General features: G+C 35.9%; 1 protein-coding gene and 1 pseudogene across 1 annotated transcript in view; both read right to left on the reverse strand.

The window, feature by feature from the left end:
* The window catches only part of MOXD1 (monooxygenase DBH like 1), a 980,239-nt gene that overhangs the window by 535,711 nt on the left and 421,821 nt on the right, over positions 1–22,707 (reverse strand). The window lies entirely within an intron of this gene.
* LOC122795528 lies at positions 810–1,480 on the reverse strand (annotated as a pseudogene).

The raw sequence follows: 22,707 nt of genomic DNA on the forward strand, positions 1-22,707 counted from the left end.
GCATAACTCTCCATATCACAGGATCAGATCACCCTAAGTCTTATACATATAACACACTATATCCTAGGTGCATATCAAACGATGCCTTAGGTGACTAACATACACTCTTATGTGTATCATGTATTATGTCTTAGATGCATGGCATACCATCATAGATGCACCATACACTGTCTTTGTGTCTTAGATGACTAGCACATTTTGCCTTATGTACATGGCATACCTTACATTAGGCATACATCACACTGTGTCTTAACTGTTAACACACAATGTGTTTTAGGTGCATAGAGCACTGAATCTTAAGTATAGAGCACACTGTCCTAAGTACATAAAGGTCTGTGCTGTCTCAAGTATATAACACATTATGTCTTAGGTGGATAGCACATTCTTTCTTTGTGTACTACACTTTGTCTTAGAACATAGCCCACTGTGTTACGTTAATAGCAGGTTGTGTTAACCACATAACACACTGTGTGTAAGGTATGTAGAACACTATGTTTTAGGTGCATGGCACACTGTATTTTAGGTGCATAGCTCATTATGCCTTAGGAATACAGCATACTGTATCTTAGGCACATGACACATTAGGTCTTAAGTATATACAGACCTCACATGTAACACTACTTGGTCACAATAACAGACTGATTCTAGCACACTTTGTTTTAGGTGAGTAGTACACTGCATCTCAAGTGGACAGTATATTTTGTCTTATGTGTGTACCACACTTTGTCAAAATACATTTCAAAAACTAAAATATGAAATTTCTGGTTCTGGAGTGATGCATATTATCCATTAAGTCTCATCATATCTCATCATGGATTAAACAATGATGCATTAATTACTGAACCTGGTATCAGGTCACAAATTTCACTCATACCAGAGACATAATTTGCAGTAACACTATCTATCATGTAGAACTAGTTCATAACTGCTGGATCAAGTACACATCAAAATTTCTAAGGACTGATCTGGAAGCTGGATTTGGGGGTTCTTCAGAGATGTCCAATGTGTATATGAATCACTAATCAGAATGTACAATGCCCATACAGTAGCTGCTCTATTTGGAAATATCTCATTCAATAATTCCACCTGTCTCTCTTGAATATTTATGTGAGAGTACTCTTGCTACGATGGCTTCATAAATTTTCTTTCCGGGAATAAAAGAATTTCTAAGTTTTATCAAACCCAGCATATCCCCTAGCAAGCTCTAAAAGGGAAACCAGTGCTTTCAGTGCGACAGTAGTGCCACATGTCCTCAAGATGAAATGTCTCTAGTTAAAAAAAATAAATAAATAAAATGTCTCCTGCTTGTCAATCTTTGCCATACTAACGACAAAACAAGACACTTTTTTCAAAGGTTTGTTTCATTCAAACCTCAGTGCATCATACAGGTCCCCAATCCTTTGACATTGTCTTGATGGGAGAACCCGATCTCCACTAGCATCTCAGTTATTTCAAAGAAAAGTGCACTGTCTTTACCCATTGTGTCAACAATGCCAACAAGGACAGAAATTATTTTATGAAGGTCTTTCTTTTATAGCTTACATTACTTATAATTTATAACATTAAAAGTGTTTTTTTATATTTTTTAGGTTTTAGTATTGATTGGTTCCTTTCCCCTTTTGAAGCCCAACATGTCCTAGGCTTGCAACACACTGTGTGTTTTCCAGAAAGTCACAAAGCACACTCTACCTTTGGTACACGGAACAATGTTTTAGGTCAAGCCTATGTCTTACATGCCCAGCACAGTATGTCCTAGGTGACAAGTACACTGTGTCTCTTACCGACATAGAATGCTGCACTTTAGCTGTACAGGACTGTGTTTTAGTTGATTGCATAGTACACTCTGTATTAGATGTAAAGCATTCTATGTCTTAAATGACTAGTCCACTGTGTGCTCTGTGCAGACCCCCTATGTCTTTGGTTATGTATCAGATGCAGTGCACACTGTACCTAAGACATCAAATAAGGTGCAGAGCACACTGTCCCTTAAGTGACTAGCACAGTATGTCTTAGGTGCAAAGCATTGTGTCTCAGGCACAAAGCACATGTTAATTTTGGTCCTTAACATAATGTGTCATAGGCAGATAACATACTGAGGCTTAGGTGCATAACACACTGTTTTAGATGCGTAACAAACTGTGTCTTAGGTGCATAACACATTGTGTATTAGGTCCATTAACACCCAACATCTTGGGTGCCTAGAACATTCTGTCCTTGGTGACTAATATACAGTGTCTTAATTACATGTCACTATGTTGTAGTCACACAGGATGCTATATCTTAGGCAAATAGTATTGTGCACTTTAGCTGCAGAGCACACTTTGTCTTCGATTCCTTGCACATGTTGTACTAGATGACTAATACACTACAACTTAGCTGTATATCACTGTGTCTTTTAGTCACATAGCATGTTACACTTTAGCTGTGCAGGACATTGAGTCTTAAGTGACTGCATAGCATAGTGTGCATTATATGCATGCCATGCTATGCCTTAAGGGACTAGTCCACTGTGTCTTTCATGTAGAACAACCAATTTCTTAGGTAATATCACTGTGTCTTAGATGACTAGCACACTGTCTTACGTGTATAACATACTGTGTCTTTCATGCTGAACGTACATCTCAACTGCCTAGATTTTTGCCTCATATTTTTAGTATGTTCCTCATAAAATTTAGTTTTTTTTTTTGGCAAATCACTGGCAAATCATTGAAAACTGAAGTTAGAACCTAATGATAAACTTTTGAGTTTCAGACTTCATACCCTTCAGGAAATCCATGTTTTTTTTTAAACAAGTAACATCTTTATTAAATTGTCACTTATGACATAGACAATCATACATTTATATGAAAACAAACTATATTGACATATTTTTAGTTGTGACCATTATGAGTCACTTATAATCTATCCAGTTATTGTAAGTCAAGCATTACACAGCTCATTCAAATCCTGGCTTCTCTTAAACCTCATTGCTCCTCCAAAATATTATTCTGTATATATGGTTCCCACAGTTCCCATTTTTTTCTATGTAATTTGCCCCTACCCTTTTCTAAAGATCCTATTTCCAGTTGTTTTATCTCTGTTACTATAGTCACTATTTCTAATACAGTTTGTTTAGACTTTGGTTTCTATTTTCTAGTAATTGCTTTTTTTTGGCAGCCCCCATAATTAGACTCAGCAAGGCCTTACTATGTCTAGGCAATTCCAGTTATATATCATAGCTGAAAAAAAATATTTCCTTAGTTACACCAATTTTTCTCACCCAGTATTTCTGATAGAGTATTCTGCAGGGAAATTTTTAAGTCTGCCAAGTCATTACACTCCCAGAAAATATGTTCTCAATTATCTCTTTCTTCTCCATCACACCTCCAACATTTGCTATCTACCTGAGGAAAAATTATTTGGAGTCTACTTGGGATACAAAAATACCTATGTGAACACTTCCAAGCAAATATCCTAAATTTTCTAGACGTTGTTGCATATTTGGCAGACATACATATGCCCCCATTGTTCTTTGTAAATTGCTTATCTAATCTATCTTCCCAATCCTTTCTAACTGCCTCTGATCGATTCTTATAGTTATCATGCAATATTTTATATCTACTAATGATCCCTTTTTTAACATTAGCTTCTGCTCTAGATTCTACTAAAAACTCTACCAGTGTTGGCATTTTGCTTAGGGTCCACCTATTTCTTTCTTTCTCTTTATCTATACTCTGATATCAATCCTTGATCAGGACAGTAATCCCTAGCCTGCAGTCCAAATACATTTTTGGCCTCTTCCTATTCTATTACCTTTCCCTGTCTAATTATTTGCTCCCAATACCTTGGTTCTTTTTTCCAGTCTTCCCCAATAAATTCCAGACCCCTCTTGACTATTGTCTGTAGCCCTAATTGCAGTCATCCCTATTTCAGATAATCCATGTTAATGTAAAACCTTTTGTTAACTTTCTAAGTTTGTAAGAGCATTATTTAAAAATTGCTCCATTATGTATGCATTTGTCCAGATTTCTGGCTCTAAGAGATTGAGAGGTGCCCTGTGTCTTAGGGGCACATCACAGTATATCTTATGTTCACAGCAAACTATTTCTTAGGTGTACAGCACACTTTGTCTTAGGTAACTGGCTTACTGTGCCTTCAGTACAAAGCATATTACATCTTAGATGCATAGCGCAATACATGTTCCGCTAGCCAAAAGCCTATATATAAAGTAGTGCAGATCCTTTGAATATTCAAACATGGTGGATAAAAGCCATTAAACTCAGTTGCTTCAGGATGACATAGCTCTAGCTGTTCTATCCAGCCACAGGGGACTTCCATAGTCATCACCTGTAAAATATTAGGGCATAACATTCAGAAGATAAAGGCTATTTGTTGTTAATCAGCTTTACTCTGCAAAAATGGATTTAATTGTCTTAATTGCATCTCGCATGCTATATGATACCAATCAAGTCATATAGTTAGATCAAAGTCACTAGATCACCTCTGAAAAGAAGCACACAGTACAGAATATAAGCAATATATAATAATACACCTCAAGAAATCTTGTAGCTAACTAAAGACACAAGTGAATGGAGTGCAATATACTGCATTCTATTTATAAAAGCAACAAATCTGAATACTACAATATGTGAAAACTACCAAGAAAAAATAACAATGGGCATTGTTCACATCAAACCAGAAACAACAAAGCTGCAAGCTACACACAGCCAAATCCAAGAACCAAAAAAAAAAAAATATTTAAAAAAGTACTTTTTACAGGAAGCACACCCATGTATACAAGTATATGCCCCTTGAGGAAAATGCAAACACTTGGAAAGTCTTTATTGATTTCACATGCCCTTTTGACCTTAACCACGATTGCAGTGGATTTTGAATTTATTACAATTTGCACTTGTGCAATATTACTGTTGATGTTTTTATACCTCTTAACATTATACTCTGTTCCTATAATCTACATAAATATAGCTCTATAGCAACACACTGTAAATAATGCAACATGTGAGCTTTTCACACAAACCTAAGAATCATATTTAAAGACAGAAGCCAGCTGCCTCAGTCTTTCTTCTACAGTGGGTACAAAAGGAAATATTATGCAGAAAGATACTGTATACCAAAATGGATTTCAACATGGCCAGAAATAAAAGCACAGATGTATTTCTAAGGGTCTACTATAGATTATCAAAATTTCAAAAATCCGATTCCCATATGGCCAAGACCATATGATCAACTTTTGAAATTCTGAACATCATTAAAAAAAGAAAGAAACAAACAAAAATGTACCTACACGTTGCTAACAGGGGGGCAAGCCCCCCTGCACAGCCCACCACACCCGCTGCAATTTAAATATACCAACTTCTAGATCACACTACAGTGCGGAAGATGGAAATCTTCCCATTCCACACTATATGGAGGTGCCTATTCTGCATGTTCGAATTTCCAAAAGTCGATCATATGGTCTCAGCCATATGGGAATCAGCTTTTTGGAATTTTGATCATGTGTAGGGTACCATTTCTGGATGCTCCTTTTGTTGTAAATGCATCTTAATGCTCTTTTCACAGAGAATGTATTACTAGATACACAAAACCAAATATGTGCTAAGCATGTATTTTATTACTACAACAGTAGCACAAATACTACACCATCTGGTACACAAGAACACTTCTGTACTTGTATTAGCAGTGCATGCACTATAATTATCCTGCAGCCACCACATTTTTATTTCAGTGGTCTAGGGAAAGAAAATGGCAGTAAGGCATTATTTAATACGTTTGTGAATACGCATGGTCTTCTGCTGAAGATTATATTATAATCCAAAAAACAACATCCTGAACCCCAAGCATTACATTTAAGCATGCATATTATTTTGATAGCTCAACTATTTCTATATCAACACCCAGCATTAGGTGCCAGCAAAACCTTCAGCAGTGTGGGGACCCTGAACATTTATGATTATATGAGGCCCACAAAACCTGCATCACCTGCTTAGAGAGAAAGTGTTTTTAATCATTCATTTTCCAGTTGCCCACTCTATCCAAGTCAGGGCTATAGGATTAGCTGCATGCAATTTGACATGATAAGGGTAAAACAAATAAAAGGAGAATGACGGAATAATTAAACCCCTCTCTCTTGTATTGTAACAGGACATAGCTAACCAGCCTATGTTCTTTTTCTATTTGAGATAAACTTTAAATATCAGTTGACCAGAGCAACTGATCTTAGTGCTTACGCAAGATATTAACAGGAACATGTGCTTTTTCTTTTCTTTTTTTTTTGCAGGTATTTTTGTAAATATTGTTAGGGCACCATATATATCTGTGAGCAGTAGTAACATTGCATCCTGCCCACAAGAGAGAAGAAAGACGTTTATTTATTTGTTTGACAAGGCATGGGGGAAGGGCTGTGAATGATGCAGCAAGATATGAAGTGCAGGATTAAACTGTTAATTATCAGTTGCTGTGCTGTTTATAATGCATGCTGGTGTTATGTGCTACCTAGTACTGCCATGTAGATGCTGCCCTATAAAGTATGAGATATAACCATGAAGCCTACTAATCTGCAGGTTTATTTTTTTTTTGTTCACCTTCTACTTCATTCTTTCTATCGACCCAAGTGCCCTCATCCATTGTCAGGTCTGCCAGCCTACCCTACTGTCCCTGGATATCTACATCTTTAAGACAGGGGCTGGTGCAAAGGTTAAGGGCATACTGGGAGGTCATGACTTATGTATTTGTATTCTTCCTCCCCTGTATTCACTTGTTATATCTGAGAACTACTCTCCTTCATGGATCATGCTGTCTCACAGGTAATATCCAGATGAATACCCCCCACCCCAGGGATGGGCATGCCCATCTCTTTCAGCCAGTGCAACAGACACCTGAGCCATTAAGCAAATCCAAGTCACCTGGGACACAATTAGGTCTTTCTCAGTCTATACCTTGATGCTGTTCAGAACCACAGGTTTATTTGCTATGCAAATTAATTAAGTATGAAGAAGTACATGACTCACATGTGGACTACATTAGATCAAAATTATGTATCCAGGCTTCTGAGACTGTCAGTTGAAGCAAAAGAAGAGAACAACTGAGACAGCGAAAATGAAAAAGATACAGAAAGAAAAGGACTAGTAAGAAAATGAAGAGCAAAACAAACTAAGGAACTAATATAGTAACAATAACCAGATAAAGTACAGAAGAAATGATGACTAACTCAAGAAAGTTTCAATGAAGGAAAGAGAGGGAGGTTAAGTGATGATATTACAACTAACAAAATATAATATCAGGACTACTCCATAAACTGACAGATATAAATATTTGACTGAGTCTCATTCACAGATTCACAGGAAAAAGAAGATAAAAACATACATAATAAATAATATGATGGAAATGAGAGAGGTGAAAAAATTTCAAGTATCATTAGGCAACAGAAAAAGGAGATAAGCTGCTTTATGGGACTATAGAAAATAATATCTTAAGGGAATACAATCTGAGTTTGGATATGTTAAGTCCAGAGAAGATAATGAAGATAAATATTTCATTGTGAAGGATGACAGACTCCATAACCTAACAGGCAGAACAAAAGAAAAAGATGAAGAATAGGAAGACTGAGCTCTCAGAAGAAAAAGAGCTGTGTTCAGGTGTGGCTTTGTTTTAAAGCAGAGGTCAATAATTCTGGTTTGAGGTGTTACTGTTATATAAGAGAAATGGGGTTTATTTTATTTCTTGAGAATGCAGATAAGGCAATAACTCAGAGATTCAGAAATGCCATGTCCATGAACACAGCCAAGGCAGCACTATTTACATTGCATGAGTGATGAGCCTCAATGCTTGTTACCAATGTGGTCAAGACATTGTGCATGAGAAGCCACTCCCTGCTGCAGCCATAGCTCAGACCTGCAGCCAGATCATGTTAGAGTATCTCATGGAAGTATTAAAGTAGGAGCAGTTGCAGTAAACACTGAATGTGCAAGAGCAGTTCTGGTCGCTACTGTGAATCCGTGAATGCTGATAATGTTGATCTAATGTACAGCAATGCATATGCAGACAAATTTTCCATGAAAGGGAAATCTCATGGATGACTATGAGTGAAGAAAAGGTTCTGCTATAGCAACAAAAACACAGAAATGGAAAGAAGAGTGCAAAGAGAGCTGTCCATCAAAGCAGGGCTACAAAACACAATGGATACAGTGGTATGACATTACTGAAATGTAGTATAATGGGAAACATAGACAGGAGAGGTGAGATACAGTAAAGTAACATGAAGTAGTGACCTGCACCAGTTCTTACAACATCAGAGTGTGAGCAGTGGACCTGCACTGTAATGTGAGTGTCATTAAAAGAGGAAATATGATACTCACAGGAGAGTCATCCAATCAATTTAGTTTACTTGGCAACATATTTTTAGTTATCCTGCAAAAGGAGCCACAGAAGAAGTCAGAGTAAAAGGTGCCATAAAACCCACATATCAGTCCAATGTAGCACATTTGCAGACTAATAGCAAAAAAGAAAGATACACCTTAATGGATCTGAACCATGGTTGCCTTGCTGATCTTCGTTATGCTGGTGTATTAGCAAGGAAAGCCTCAGTAAAAGTATCATAAATCAGACATATCAGAGGATTGCTGCACGTTTGCAGATTGATACCAAGAAAAAAGTAGCCTTGACAGATTTGAATTCATGACTGTCTCACTGGTATTCTCTATACTGATGCATTAGCAAGCAAAGCCACAGATGGAGTCAGAATAAAAAGTGTCATAAAACTCACATATCAGGGAAAAGTATCACATTTGTAGTCTATAAACTGGACATTGTAAAACAACATACAACCATCAGGGGATTACAACCTCCCAAACCACTGCAGTGCCATACTATAAATCACTTCATGACTACACCGAGCCATCAAATCTGACTAAAGTGGTTGTCTTTACTTTATTTCATATCTGCATGGTGATGCCCGGCAGTGCCCAGCTCATTTGCATGACTGCTGGAAACCAATAGCATGTAACAAGGACTGGACTTCATTTTTATCATATAATGAGGGTGCCATTTTTCATTGGTTATACATGTACATCAACACAGCTCTCTCTGACTAGTCACATAAATGTATAACCACAGAAAGATTTTTTATAAGCCCTATGTGGGCATGTATGTGTTTTGTTCATTTTTTGACCAGATTTAAAGTTGCAAAATGGAGTATGGAACAAACAGGACAAGGGGAAACCAGCAGAGAGTAGAACACAAGGTGAACAAATAAGGAATGAGCTGGATGGCGGTGGGATAGGAGCATACCTCTCAACTTTTTAACTCAATGATCCTGCAGAATTTTAACAATAGCTGTAATTATTTAACAACTTCAATCCTCAATCAATTGTCAGAAAGTTACAATTTTTATGATGAACCATTGGAGTCAATCATGTGTACATTACACAAAAATATGGGAAGTTCAGAGGTATGGGCGGGAGTATTTTTTCTGAGATGTGCCACAAAATGGAGGGGAACATTGGATTGGGAATAGGATTGGATGTTATAAGATGCAATGTCTCCCTACTTAGTTCTTGTGGAAGATTACTTGTCACCTTGAGAAGCAGCTAAAGTCAATGGAAGTTGCTGGAAGATGATCTTCATGCAGTTGATGCAGGCATCCAGCCTCCTACCTATTATCTCTTCCATAATATCTGACAGCTCCTCATGGGTCAAAAAAGTGTCAGCTCCACTTGCGTATCTACCAGCAGATATTACTGTATCAACCTCTGGTACAGGGCTACTTGACATAGGTGTACAGTAGGACAGAAAGTATAGAAGCAGCAATGGCAGGCTGGTACCCAGACGTGCTGGGTGCCTCTAGTGGCACTGGTGATGCTAGTATTACCTCATCTGTGGGAACAACAGGCAGTGACAGTAAGTTAGAAGAGGGTTGCAGTGCTGTTGCATCCAGCACTAACAGAAATGGAGAGAAACAAAATAAAACAAATAAATGGATGAAAGATTAAGGATAGTGAAAAACAGGGTGGATGAAGAAAAATACAAACATAATGAGTATTGCTTCCTTAACTATGTTGATGTTAATACAATAAAACATAACCTTTTTGTTCAAAAACAATTTTAGTGAATACCACAAAACTTAAAATCAAATTCATGTTCTTAACATTTTAAATATAATTTAAGTTTAGTGTAAAGAAATGTGTAACTATATACAATATGTACATTACTGCCTGGTTGTTTGTTGTACATAAAATTGTGATATAACTAAATATGCCACTTTAACTATTTTATAAAACAGTACAGTAGAATTCAAAACAAATATCACATAAAATGTATAGTTTAAATTAATTAGAGGCAGTTCTAATTTTAGGCAAATAAGTACGTTTCTGCATTTTTGTATACAGTAATAGGGACTATTCTAATCTCTTTAATTTTAAGTTCCTTGTAAATGGTTTCCTTTAATGAGGATAGGAAGTCTTCATATTGAGGTGTAGATGTCTTCTTCTAGTTCTTTGTTATGTTTTTTCTTGCTACCCAAAAAACAGTCCAAAAGTAGATATTTATTTTTGTACTGCATTTTAAAAGGTTGACTTCTATTAAATAAAACATTTTAGACAATAAAGAGGCATTAAACCACAATACGCTAAAAAATCCTCAATGTTTTCACAGAAAAGTTTAATAAGAGGACGTTCAACAATATGTATATATGAGTCCAATCTGCATTACAAGTTTTTAGACATCTCCAACAATTAATGTCATATTCCTATTAAATTTAGATATTCTTTTGGGAGTTAGGAAGGATCTATATGAGATCTATATAAAAATCTCCAAGTAAAAAATGTTGCAATATTGTGCCCATGAAGTATGTTTTATTGACAGTAATAACTGAGTTTGGTCCTATAAAGTAAAACTTGATTCATGTTCTCTAATATGTTTCCAAAATTTATCTTTGATGTTATTGTTGTATAGTATAAGTATCTTATATAAATATGAGATTGTATTTTCAGTGTTTATTTTTATTATGTAGAATTTTCTCCATAAGGTTATTAAAGAGGGTTTACTAATAAATTGAAATTGATATAATACTAGGTTTGTCTGTTGTGCATATGTTAATACATTAAGTAAATAAACCCATTATTGAATGTCTAGATTGTATTCATGTATAACACAATGTACGCCTTTTATTTTTAATTAATTGAAGCATTGGTGCCAATATATAAAATTGTTTAATTCCAAAATATTAATTCTAGTATAGTTTGCTTGGCCACAAAATAAATAAATTAAAAAAAAACGTGTTATTATTGTTATTTTTATAGGAATAATTAGCTCAAACCAGAATTTCAGATTGATATTCCCTAGGATGGTATTTTTGAATTCCGTTAAAAAATGATAATACATTTAGATTCTGTAGGTGAAAAAAAAAATATATATATATATATATATATATATATATATATATATATATATATATATATATATATATATTCTGTTGTATATAATTACATAAATAGTACCAGAAAAACATTGTTTTTTATAGTGTATTTAGTACTATCAATTTTCATTTCTTATAATGAAAAAGAGATAAATGTAACTTTTTCCGATTGGAATTATAATTTGGATCTATCCAATTAAGAATAATTTTAATAGTTACTGATTTTACATAAGTGTTTTAAGTCAGGGAAGTTAATTCCTCCTAAGTCCCATGGCTTGATTTCATGTTGCAGAGGTATTCTAAGCTTTCTAGGAAACCTTATGAATTATAAGGAAACCTTATGAATTATAATAATAAAGTATTTATTTTTGTTTTTTTTTTTTTGTTTGTTTGTTTTTTTTTTTTTTTTTTATGTAGGCTCCATCCGGCTTTAAAGCTAAACCTTATATAATATACAGTATTTTACGGAATACAATCATTTTTATTAATTGTAATCTGTCTTTAAAAGAAATTAACATTTTATTCCCTTGAGAAGTTAAATTAGTAATAGTTTCCAGAATTTGGTTATAGTTACTATCTTTTTTTTTCATTTGTATCCATTATAATAGCACCTATGTATTGAAACGTTGTAGCATTCTTTCCAATAAAATTATTAGTATATATTCATGAGGTAATTTTTAGAGACAAGTGTTACAATTTTTGCATTATTAAATTTTAATCCAGAGCAAGATTCAAATTTGGTAATGATACACTCAACTTCTTTTACTGTTGATGATTTATTAAGATTAATAGAATATTGTCAGCTAATAACATTAATTTAGAGCTATAAACATTTGATACCTCTATTTCTTTTATATTTGCATTATGTCTAATGGAGACAAATAATAGTTCAGTGCTTAAATCAAAAAGTATAGGGGATAATGGACAACCTTGCTTAGTTCCTTGGGTGAGTATAATATATTCTGATGTGAAGGGGCTTAGTTTAACATATGTTCTATTATTACCGTATACATTTTTTTGAAGGGAAATACATTATTTAGGGAGAGTAAACATCTAATGCTTTAAATAGTTCCAGTTTAAGGTATTGAAAGCCTATTTAATATCTAAACTTAGAAATAAAACTTCTTCATTTCTATTGTTTGGGATATCTATTAAAGATAAAACCCTTCTGATGCTATCATGAGTTTGTCTTATATGTATAAAGTCCAACTGATCCATATTTATTACCTGCATTCAGATATAATACTATGCATACCAGAAGCTTTATTATTTTTAGGTTACTTAACTTTATCCAGTACTTCTGCATATATTTTCTAAATGCAAATTAATCAATTTAGTTGTGAATTAGAATCTGGATACCCTGATGTGTGGTTTAATATTGAAAAATATTGTTTAAAAATGTCTATTACATCTCCAATTTCAGTATAGGTTTTATTGGTCTTTATATTTTTTATCTGAGTTCTAGATTGTGATTTAACTCTTCTAGCTAAATTGTGTATATGTTTTGGAGTCATAGCAAAGAAGTTTGTTCTTAATTTTCATGTGACTATAGTTATTTTATGTAAAAGTATATCAGAATATTTTTATTTAAGTTTGCTACTCTATCAGTTTTAGTTTGAAGATTATCGTTAATGTTTGTTTGAGCTTTTTGCAACTCATTTTATGTACTTTTTAGTTCAGAATCTCATTCTTTTAGTTTGTGTTTGTACCAATATATATATATATATATATATATATATATATATATATATATATATATATCTTGAATGCATCCCAAGCCATAATTATATCTACTTCTATATAATTTGTTTCCTAAAGAATCCATGATTTGTAGTCCTTTAACTCTGATATTCTAATAATATATGGAAGTTTATATATATATAAATATATGTATATATATATATATATATATATATATATATATATATATATGGTTCCCATTCCTACCAAACATCATAATAAGAAAATCAAAATCCCTGAAACCAAAAAGCCTGAAAATTCAGAATCCTGAAAACTCAAAATCCTGAAAGCCCAAAAAGATATTAGTGTCTTTATAGTGACATATTAGCATTATTTGTGTTTTTTGAGTTTCATTTTTTTTTTTGGTCTTTTTCAGGTTTGGGCTTTTCAGATTTTTTGTTTTTTCAGGATTGAATTTTTCAGGCTTTGGTTTTCAGGATTTTGATTTTCAGGCTTATGATGTTTCAGGCTTCTATATATATATATATATATATATATATATATATATATATATATATATATACATATATAAATATATATATGGGAGGAGAAATGGCGTAGGTGTTATCCTGAAGGAACAGTATGCTAAGAGTGTTTTGGAGGTGAAAAGAATGTCAGATAGAGTGATGTTTATGAAGCTGGAAATTGATGGTGTAATGATGAATGTTGTTAGTGCATATGCTCCACAAGTTGGGTGTGCGATGGATGAGAAAGAAAATTTTTGGAGTGAATTAGATGAAGTGGTGATGACTGTACCCAAGGGTGAGAGACTGGTGATTGGAGCAGATTTCAATGGGCATGTTGGTGAAGGAACAGAGGGGATGAGGAAGTGATGGGTAGGTATGGTGTTAAGCAAAGGAATGCAGAAGGTCAGATGGCAGTGGATTTTGCGAAAAGGATGGACATGGCTGTGATGAATACATATTTTAACAAGAGGGAGGAGCATAGGGTGACATACAAGAGTTGAGGAAGATGCACACAGGTGGATTATATCTTATGTAGAAGGGTCAATCTGAAGGAGATTGGAGACTGTAAAGTGGTGGCAGGAGAAAGTGTAGTTAGGCAGCATAGGATGGTGGTTTGTAGGATGACATTGGTGATCAAGAAGAGGAGGATGAGTATGAGGGCAGCACCAAGGATCAAATGGTGGAAACTGAAAAAGGGTAATTGTGAGGTGATGTTCAGGGAAGAGTTAAGACAGGCACTGGGTGGCAGTGAAGAGTTACCGAATAGCTGGGTAACTACAGCAGAGCTAGTAAGAGAGATGGCTAGAAAGGTGCTTGGTGTGACATCTGGAAAGAGGAAGGAGGCCAAGGAGAGCTGGTGGTGGAATGAAGAAGTACAGAAGAGTATACAGAGAAAGAGGTTGGCGAAGAAGAAGTGAGATTGTCAAAAAGATGAAGAGAGTAGACAAGAGTATAAGGAGATGAGGTGCATGGCAAAGAGAGAGGTGGCAAAGGCTAAGGATAAGGCATATGAAGAGTTGTATAAAAGGTTGGACACTAAGGAGGAAGAAAAGGACCTCTATCGATTGGTTAGACAGAGGGACCGAGCTAGTAAAGATGTGCAGCAGGTAAGGGTGATAAAGGATAATGAGGGAAATGTACTCACAAGCAAGGAGAGTGTGTTGAGCAGATGGAAAGAGTACTTTGAGGGGTTGATAAATGAAGAGAATGAGAGGGAGAGAAGGTTGGATGATGTGCGGATAGTGAATCATGAAGTGCAGTGGATTAGTAAGGAGGAAGTAAGGATAGCTATGAAGAGGATAAAGAACGGAAAGGCTGCTGGTCCTGATGACATACCTGTGGAAGCATGGAGGTGTTTAGGTGAAATGGCAGTGGAGTTTTTAACTAGATTGCTTATGAAATCTTGGAAAGTGAGAGGATGCCTGAGGAATGGAGAAAAAGTGTTTTGGTACCAATTTTTAAGAATAAGGGTGATGTGCAGAGCTGTAGTAACTACAGAAGGATTAAACTGATCAGTCACAGCATGAAGTTATGGGAAAGAGTAGTCCTCTCTAGGCACCCTGTCATATGTTTTCTATAAGTCTAAAAAACACAATGCAACTCCTTCTGACCTTCTCTGTACTTCTTCATCAACACTCACAGAGCAAACATTGCATCTGTAGTGCTCTTTCCTGGCATGAAACCATACTGATGATCACTAATCATCACATCCCTTCTTAACCTAGCTTCCACTACTCTTTCCCATAACTTCATGCTGTGACTGATCAATTTAATCCCTCAGATTTCCTCCCATTATTATGTTTTCTTTTTTATTTTGACATTTGTTAACTGGGAAAAGTCTGACTGGTCTAATGCCATTTTTTCAGCAGAGGCCTGTGGAATATTACCTTTTGTGTTATTCAGTATGATAACTAGCTGTTTCTTGACTTGGGTTAGACCCATTCCAGGAAAAAAAAACAAGTTGACCAAAGTTCATAGTCTGTTATTATAATTTTAGGAGATTTTTTTAGACCATCAGTATCTTCATATTTATAATTTATTTGAGATAAAGCATGACACCTCTTCTACTTTTATAAGTAGAGTGCGATATTATTTAATAGTTATGAGGTTTGCAAATGTTTAATCTTCATGGTTAATGTGTGTTTTTGAAGAAATAGGAGTTGTGCTTTATTTCAATTTAGAAACTACAATACATTTGATCTCTTCCTATGATTATTTAATCTGTTAATATTTAAAAAAAAATAATGTTAAATCCATAAAAGTAAGAAATTAAATTGAAAATTTGTTAAGGGTGTAGTCATTCTAACATTTTTATGTTTGTTAATTTGTCTAGCAAATATAATGCATTTGTTAATTTGTCTAGCACATATAGTGTATTAATTTTATAGCTTCTATAAGATACTGCAATAGTGACAAGCATGTATTCAGGCAATTGGAAATTTTTATCTAAAATTTTGCAAAAATGAAACAATATTTTGATAAACCAAATACATGGAATTATCCAAATTCCTATCCTGGTAATATAACTATTATCTAAGCTATTCCCTCTCCACTAACATGTTATAATACATTAATTTGAAGGTATTTGGTTCATCTGGAGCTTTACAGCATGTACTTGTTTATTAAGAACTTATTATAATAAGAACATATTATAATTAGAGATATATTTTATAGTTGTCTTATATTAATGCATTGTTGTCTATTTTTTGTTTTAAAGTATTTCTGTCTTCCCCTCTCCTTTCTCTTTCCTTGTATTATTTTTCTTCTGTCTTCCCATTTATTTCCTTTTCATCACCCTCTCCCTCTATTCATTTACTATTTTCTCTCATTAATATTTCTACTTTTTATTCATCCTTGCCCCATTTCTGTTCTGTTTCATTTCTCCATCTTCTCTTTATATTTCGCTTTTGTTTTCTTTACCTCTGATTATTTCTTAGCTTTATTTCCTCTTTCCTCCATTCTCTGTCTTTTCTTTCTCTGTTCTTCTCTTTTCTTGTTTTATCCTTCCTTTATTTTCTTGTTTATTAATTTCCTTTATTTTCTCCCTCCTCATTTTATTAGTAAGAAATATTTTGTAATTGATTGGTGTAAAATATGTCAGGCATGCAGTACGAAATATAATAACCAAATTTTAGAGTATGATAGCTTTGACTATAAAAATGATTTACAAGAGTGCTCTAATGTATGACATTTGTATGCACTTAATTAAAAGCAAAGTATCTGAGAGTTCTTAGTAAATGCGATCATACAACATATCTTATATTATTAGTTCTGTACATACCTCTCAACTTTAATATATAATACTAATTAAAATATCATCAAAAAGGGTGTTCATAAATTATATTGATGTTCTTTCTCAACTTATTTTTTCCTTTCTTAGGTTCATAGATTAGTACTAAGCTAACTGTCCTTGTGAGCCATTTTAAGCCTAGCCAATTATCCCTTGTGAGACTCAAACCCTGCACCTTGTGTTTGTAAGGCAAACACCTTAAACATTAGGCCACTCTCCCTCCCTGCCTTTTGTTTCTCTTTCTATTTCTCTCTCTTCTTCATTTTCCCCTCTTTCTTTTCACACTGCCTCCCATTTCCTCAATCTAAGACTTGGGTAGTGAACTAGCATGAGTTCAAGGTGGGAGACAAAGCATCTGGAGAGGGAGAGCAGTCAAGCACTAAGCCCTGTCCATACAGCCAATTGAACAAAGCTCACATATCTTCCAACAAATGTGGTCTCCAGCTGAGACAACAAACCCTCGGGAAAACAGCAAAACAACCCCAAATGGAGCCACGACCTATAAAGATTAAATGCAAAAAATCACCATAAACAGAAGCATCCCTGCACTCCTGCTTTCCCCCTTCCCACACTAAAGAGAGACAGCTGGACAGGTCATTCTGTCACTATCTAACTCAGTATTAAAAACCCACAACCAACAGAGCTAGTCTTCAGGGACATTCACTGATAGAGATATTCAAGTGCCATCAGCCCATGAACAATAACTTTTACATATGCTGTTATGTTTCAAAAACCATGACATAATCAAAGTTAATTTAATTAACACTTACTTTCTCTCCATAGATCTGCATACTATACTCTAGGAGACCCGAGAGGCATACAATTTCTGGTATCGCATTACTGTAATTCATTACTGATATATATATATATATATATATATATATATATATATATTTTTTTTTTTTCCTATTCTCTCCCAGATTTTCAAACAATAGTTATTTATAGCTATTATATACAACTTATTCATGCGGTGGTGGTGCTGCAGTAGCGTTGCCGCCTCACAGTAAGACGCTGTCCGGTTCGATTTTCAGCTAGAGCGTCTTCTGCATGGAGACATGCATGAATGGGCATACCTTCGTTGAAGGTTGTGCGTCAGAGCTGGTCACTCAGTACATAAAAATCAACTACCAATCATTAGCGGACCGGAGTTCCGCTGTGGCGACCCCTAACCAGGAAAAGCCGAAAGACACAGCAGCAGCATATACAACTTATTCATAATGCATCCATGTGCCCTGCTCTATCTTCTGTACTTACTTTATACCATCCTAACAGACCACTCCAATCCAACAACCAACTGCTCGTAAATGTAGAAAAGCCCAAACTTTCAGCTGGCCAGATGCTTTACTCCTTTACAATTGGAAAACTTTGGACTCCCACCCCCCAACACTTAGATCCACCCACTCAGTAACCCCCTTCAAGACATCTCTGAAACAATACCTCTCCTCATCTTGGCTGTGTACATGTACTAACACCACATCTCATATAACCTTTCAGCCATCACAACTATTCTCACCCCCACTCTACTACTCTGGCATCCACCTTTCACATCCACCTGTCTTTATACTTAACTCCAATTCTCCATTCTGTCCACTTCCTTCTTCTTCTAACCCTCATTGTCCTACCATTCATTGCTTCTGCCTCCTTCCTTCTCTTCCTAACCCTTATAGGCCTACCATTGAACCAGGCAAGACATTCAGTTACTCTTGCAGCCTACCTTAATATCATACCACCACTTATATCTGCAACAATAGCCACCAACTTTGCTTATTCCTGCAACAGGACTCATATAGCCTATTGCTCAGCTATTACACCTCCTAAATGTGTGAAAAGTTTAAGTACCTAATCTCTGATTAATTCCTATATCTGCTTTGCAACCACTGCATGAAGTGCCCTATATAAATTTTGTTAGATGATAACTACTCATATGGAATGTTTTTGTATTGCTTGTATAATATCTTTGATTTGAGAATGATTACTTATGTATTGTTTTTTTTCACCAATTGTATAAGCTGCCAATAATATGTGCTAAATGTCTTTATTAATGTAAATTCTGTATTGTATGTGAAATGTCTTATATGTGGAGCTTTTCTACGTGGGACTCTACTGAAAATGGGCACTTCTGAACAAGCTAGACCATTCCAGTAAACAAATGCATATAAATAAATAAATAGCTGTAGAAATGTACCAAGACATTCCAAATAATAGAAAACTAGGACAGAATTAGCACCAGAATTCTCACTGAGACTCAAACAGTCTCTCATACCCCTGGGTAACAGTTCAGATAGCCAACCCTTCCAGCAATAAAATTAAATCCACTCAGTCAGACAATATACACATACATATTTTAACTAAATATATTTTATTTAAGTTTATACCCTTAGAACACTGCTTCTTCACTTCATCAAAGGAGAAAGAAAGGAATGACCCATATTCAACTTTGCAACAGGCTGTCTCTCTGCACACAGACTTGCTCGCACACAAAAGCCAGTCAAGTGTGATTCAAGGAAAAAACAGTGCAAAAACATTTCACAAATGATTCCAGTTACAGTGGATAGTTTTTAACTACAGTAGATACAAAAAGTTTACACACCTCTGTTAAAATGCCAGGTTTTGTGATATAGAAAAATGAGACCACAATAAATCATTTCAAAAATGTTCCCACCTGTAATGTGACCTGTAACCTCTACAATTCAATTGAAAAGCAAACAAATCTGTTAGAGGAAAAAATATAAAAAATAACAAGCGTACAATAAGCTGGTTGCATAAGTGTGCACACCCTTAAACTAATAATTTGTTGAAGTACATTTTGATTTAATTACAGCATTCAGTCTTCCTTCTTGGGTAGGAGTTTGTCAGCATGGCACATATTCAGTAGGCAACATTTGCCCACTCTTCCTTGCAAACATGCTTGAAATCTGTCAGATTGTGAGGGCATCTCTTGTGCACAGCCCACTTCAGGTCACCCCACAGATTTTCTATAGGATTTGGGTCAGGGCTCTGGATGAGCCAGTCCAAAACTTTAATTTTCTTCTGGTGAAGCCATTCTTTTGTTGATTTGGATGTATATCCAATGTTGTTAAAATTTTTTTGCACCCTTCTCCTGACTGATACCTTTCAACAATGAGATCCCTTTGATGCATTGTAAGGTCTCTGCGAACCATGGCTTTTGCTGTAGTAGGCAACTGAGTAAATGTCAAGAAAAGCCTACTAGGACAGCTGAACTTTATTTGGGGTTAATCAGAGTCTCTTTAATTAATGGCAGGTGTGTACCCAAAAAGAATGAATGTTGTAATCAAATCAAAAGGTGCTTCAACAAAGTATTAGTTTAAGGGTGTGCACACTTATGCAACCAGCTTATTGTACATTTTTTATTTTTTATATTTTTCCCCAACAGACTTGTTTGTTTTTCAATTGAATTGTACATGTTATAGGTCACATTAAAGGTGGGAAAAGCTTTGAAATGATTTATTGTGGTCTCATTTTTTATACCACAAAAACCTGGCATTTTAACATGGGTGTGCAAACTTTTTATATCCACTGTAGATGACACATTAATATTAAAATCTTTCTGTGGTCTGGCGATCCCTCTCTCCTCCCAACTGAAAGAAACTGTCACATCATGTAGTACAAATCTTGTATAAAGAACCTTATCTGGAAAATTATTATTGTGATATCTACATACACCTTCCGTTAATGGTAGCAGGATGGTTTCCATTACAGACAATAATCATTAAAGGATATAGAAATGACATTGTAACTCTAATATTTGAATTACATTCAATTAATTTCTATTATCTCATTACATCTAAGTGATGCTTCCAGGTGCATCTGCAGTTAACTCCTACTGATGCCTCTAGGCATCAAATATTGTTTGTTCATATCCGCATCAATAATTCCCAAACCATGCTATGTATGAGGTTTTAAAATATTTCATTTTATAGGTTCATAGGTTCATAGGTAGATACTAGGCTATCTGCCCTAGGGCATTTATAAGCCTAGCCAGAGTGTATTTGGCTTCCGCCTCCCTATTAGATTAGCCTACTGTGCCTCTGTAAAGTAGGTCACAGAAGGTACCCTTTTAAGATTAGTTTACTGTGCCTCTGTCTAGCAGGGACACAGGAGAGATCCCAGGGGTGAATTTGCGATTTCCCATCCACGCGTCCAAATTTCGCTTGAAGAGGGTCAGCGAGGGGCTATGTCTAACATGAATTGGGATTCTATTCCAGAGTGAGGGGAGCCCCTGGGAAATGAATCTGTCCCTCCAGCATGTCCTATTTATTTTTGTGCTGAGGTTTGGGTCCCTGGAGCGTGTAGCTCTATGGGACTTGGATTTTTTGAGGTGGAGCATGTCCATTAATTCTGGGTTTGACATGGCTTTGTACGTCAGGCATAGATCGCCTCTGAGTAGGAGGTAAGCAACTGAGTAGAACTGGAGTTTCTTTAGTTGAGCTGCATAGGACATCTGTTTGTAGCCCATGATCCTCTTGGTGAGGTACTTTTGGGGTCTCTCCAGTTGCTGCAGGTGTCGGGTAAGGTACATCCCAAAAGGGGCATTGTATTCAATTATGGGCCTGATGAGTGACGAGTAGAGGGGCACAATGACCTCTCTTGATCTAGATGCGAACCCTTTCATGATAAGGTGGACTATATAGAAGGTCTTTCTAACCACTTTGGCAACGTGATTATCAAAGGAAAGATTTCTATCTACGTTGGTCCCCAAATCTCTAATTACTTTTTCCGTACTTAATGGATTACCACCTATGTGGTAATTTGTGGGCACCTTGTTTTTCCCAAAGGGGATGACTATGCACTTTTTAGCATTTAGCTTGAGGCCGTGGTTCTGACACCAAGCATCCATCTCTGTGAGACCCTTTTGGAGGATGCTTGTGTCAGCTGGAGATTCGATTATGGCCCCCAGTTTGCAGTCATCTGCAAACTTTGTCAGCCATAATCCCCCCCGTGTTAGCCTGAACCTCAGAGAAGTATATACCGAACAAGAGAGGTCCCAGAACTGAGCCCTGTGGGACGCCACTTGTAAATGGTTTGGATTCGGACATGGCACCTGCGATTCTGACCATGTGGGTTCTACCTCTGAGCCAGTTTGCAACCCATCTTGTGATATAGGGGTTGATATTTAAGCTGGTAAGCTTATTTATGATGCCCAAGTGGGGTATTGTGTCGAAGGCTTTTGCGAGGTCCAGGTAGGCTGTGTGGACTACCTTGCCCTCATCTATGGCTTTGGTAACTGTTTCAAAGAAATCAACTAGGTTTAAGAGGCAAGATCTGCCCTTAACAAAGCCGAATTGGTTAGGGTCCAGTGTCTGAAGGCTCCCAATGTCTTTGTTTATGTGTTCCATGATAATACGCTCCATAGCTTTACAGACCAGACTAGTCAGGCTTATGGGGCGATAGTTTCCGGGGTCCGTTGTGTCACCACCTTTGTGGAGTGCGACCACTGTAGCTGTAAGCCATTCTTTGGGTACATATCCTGTAGTAAGGCTAAGTTTGAACAGTGACTTAATGTGAGGGTTCAGTTCTTCTTGGAGCTCATGTAAGACACAGCCTGGGACACCGTCCAGTCCCATAGATGCTGTGTTTTTTTGCTTTGGAGAGGGCAGCTTTCACCTGTGCATCTGTGATGTCAGGGAGGTTACATTCAGTTGGGATAGGCATTTGCTCCTTTGGGGGGGAAGGGGGGGAGAAGTTTGCGCTGAATCTGTCTGCCAGGATGTTGGCTATGTCTGTAGGTTCGGTATATTTTGTACTGTTATGCAACAATTCAGAGCATATCTGGGAGTTTC

The sequence above is a fragment of the Protopterus annectens genome, chromosome 1.part0 (genome assembly GCF_019279795.1).
Source record: "Protopterus annectens isolate FY-2018-M chromosome 1.part0, PAN1.0, whole genome shotgun sequence".
Lineage (NCBI taxonomy): Eukaryota > Metazoa > Chordata > Ceratodontiformes > Protopteridae > Protopterus > Protopterus annectens.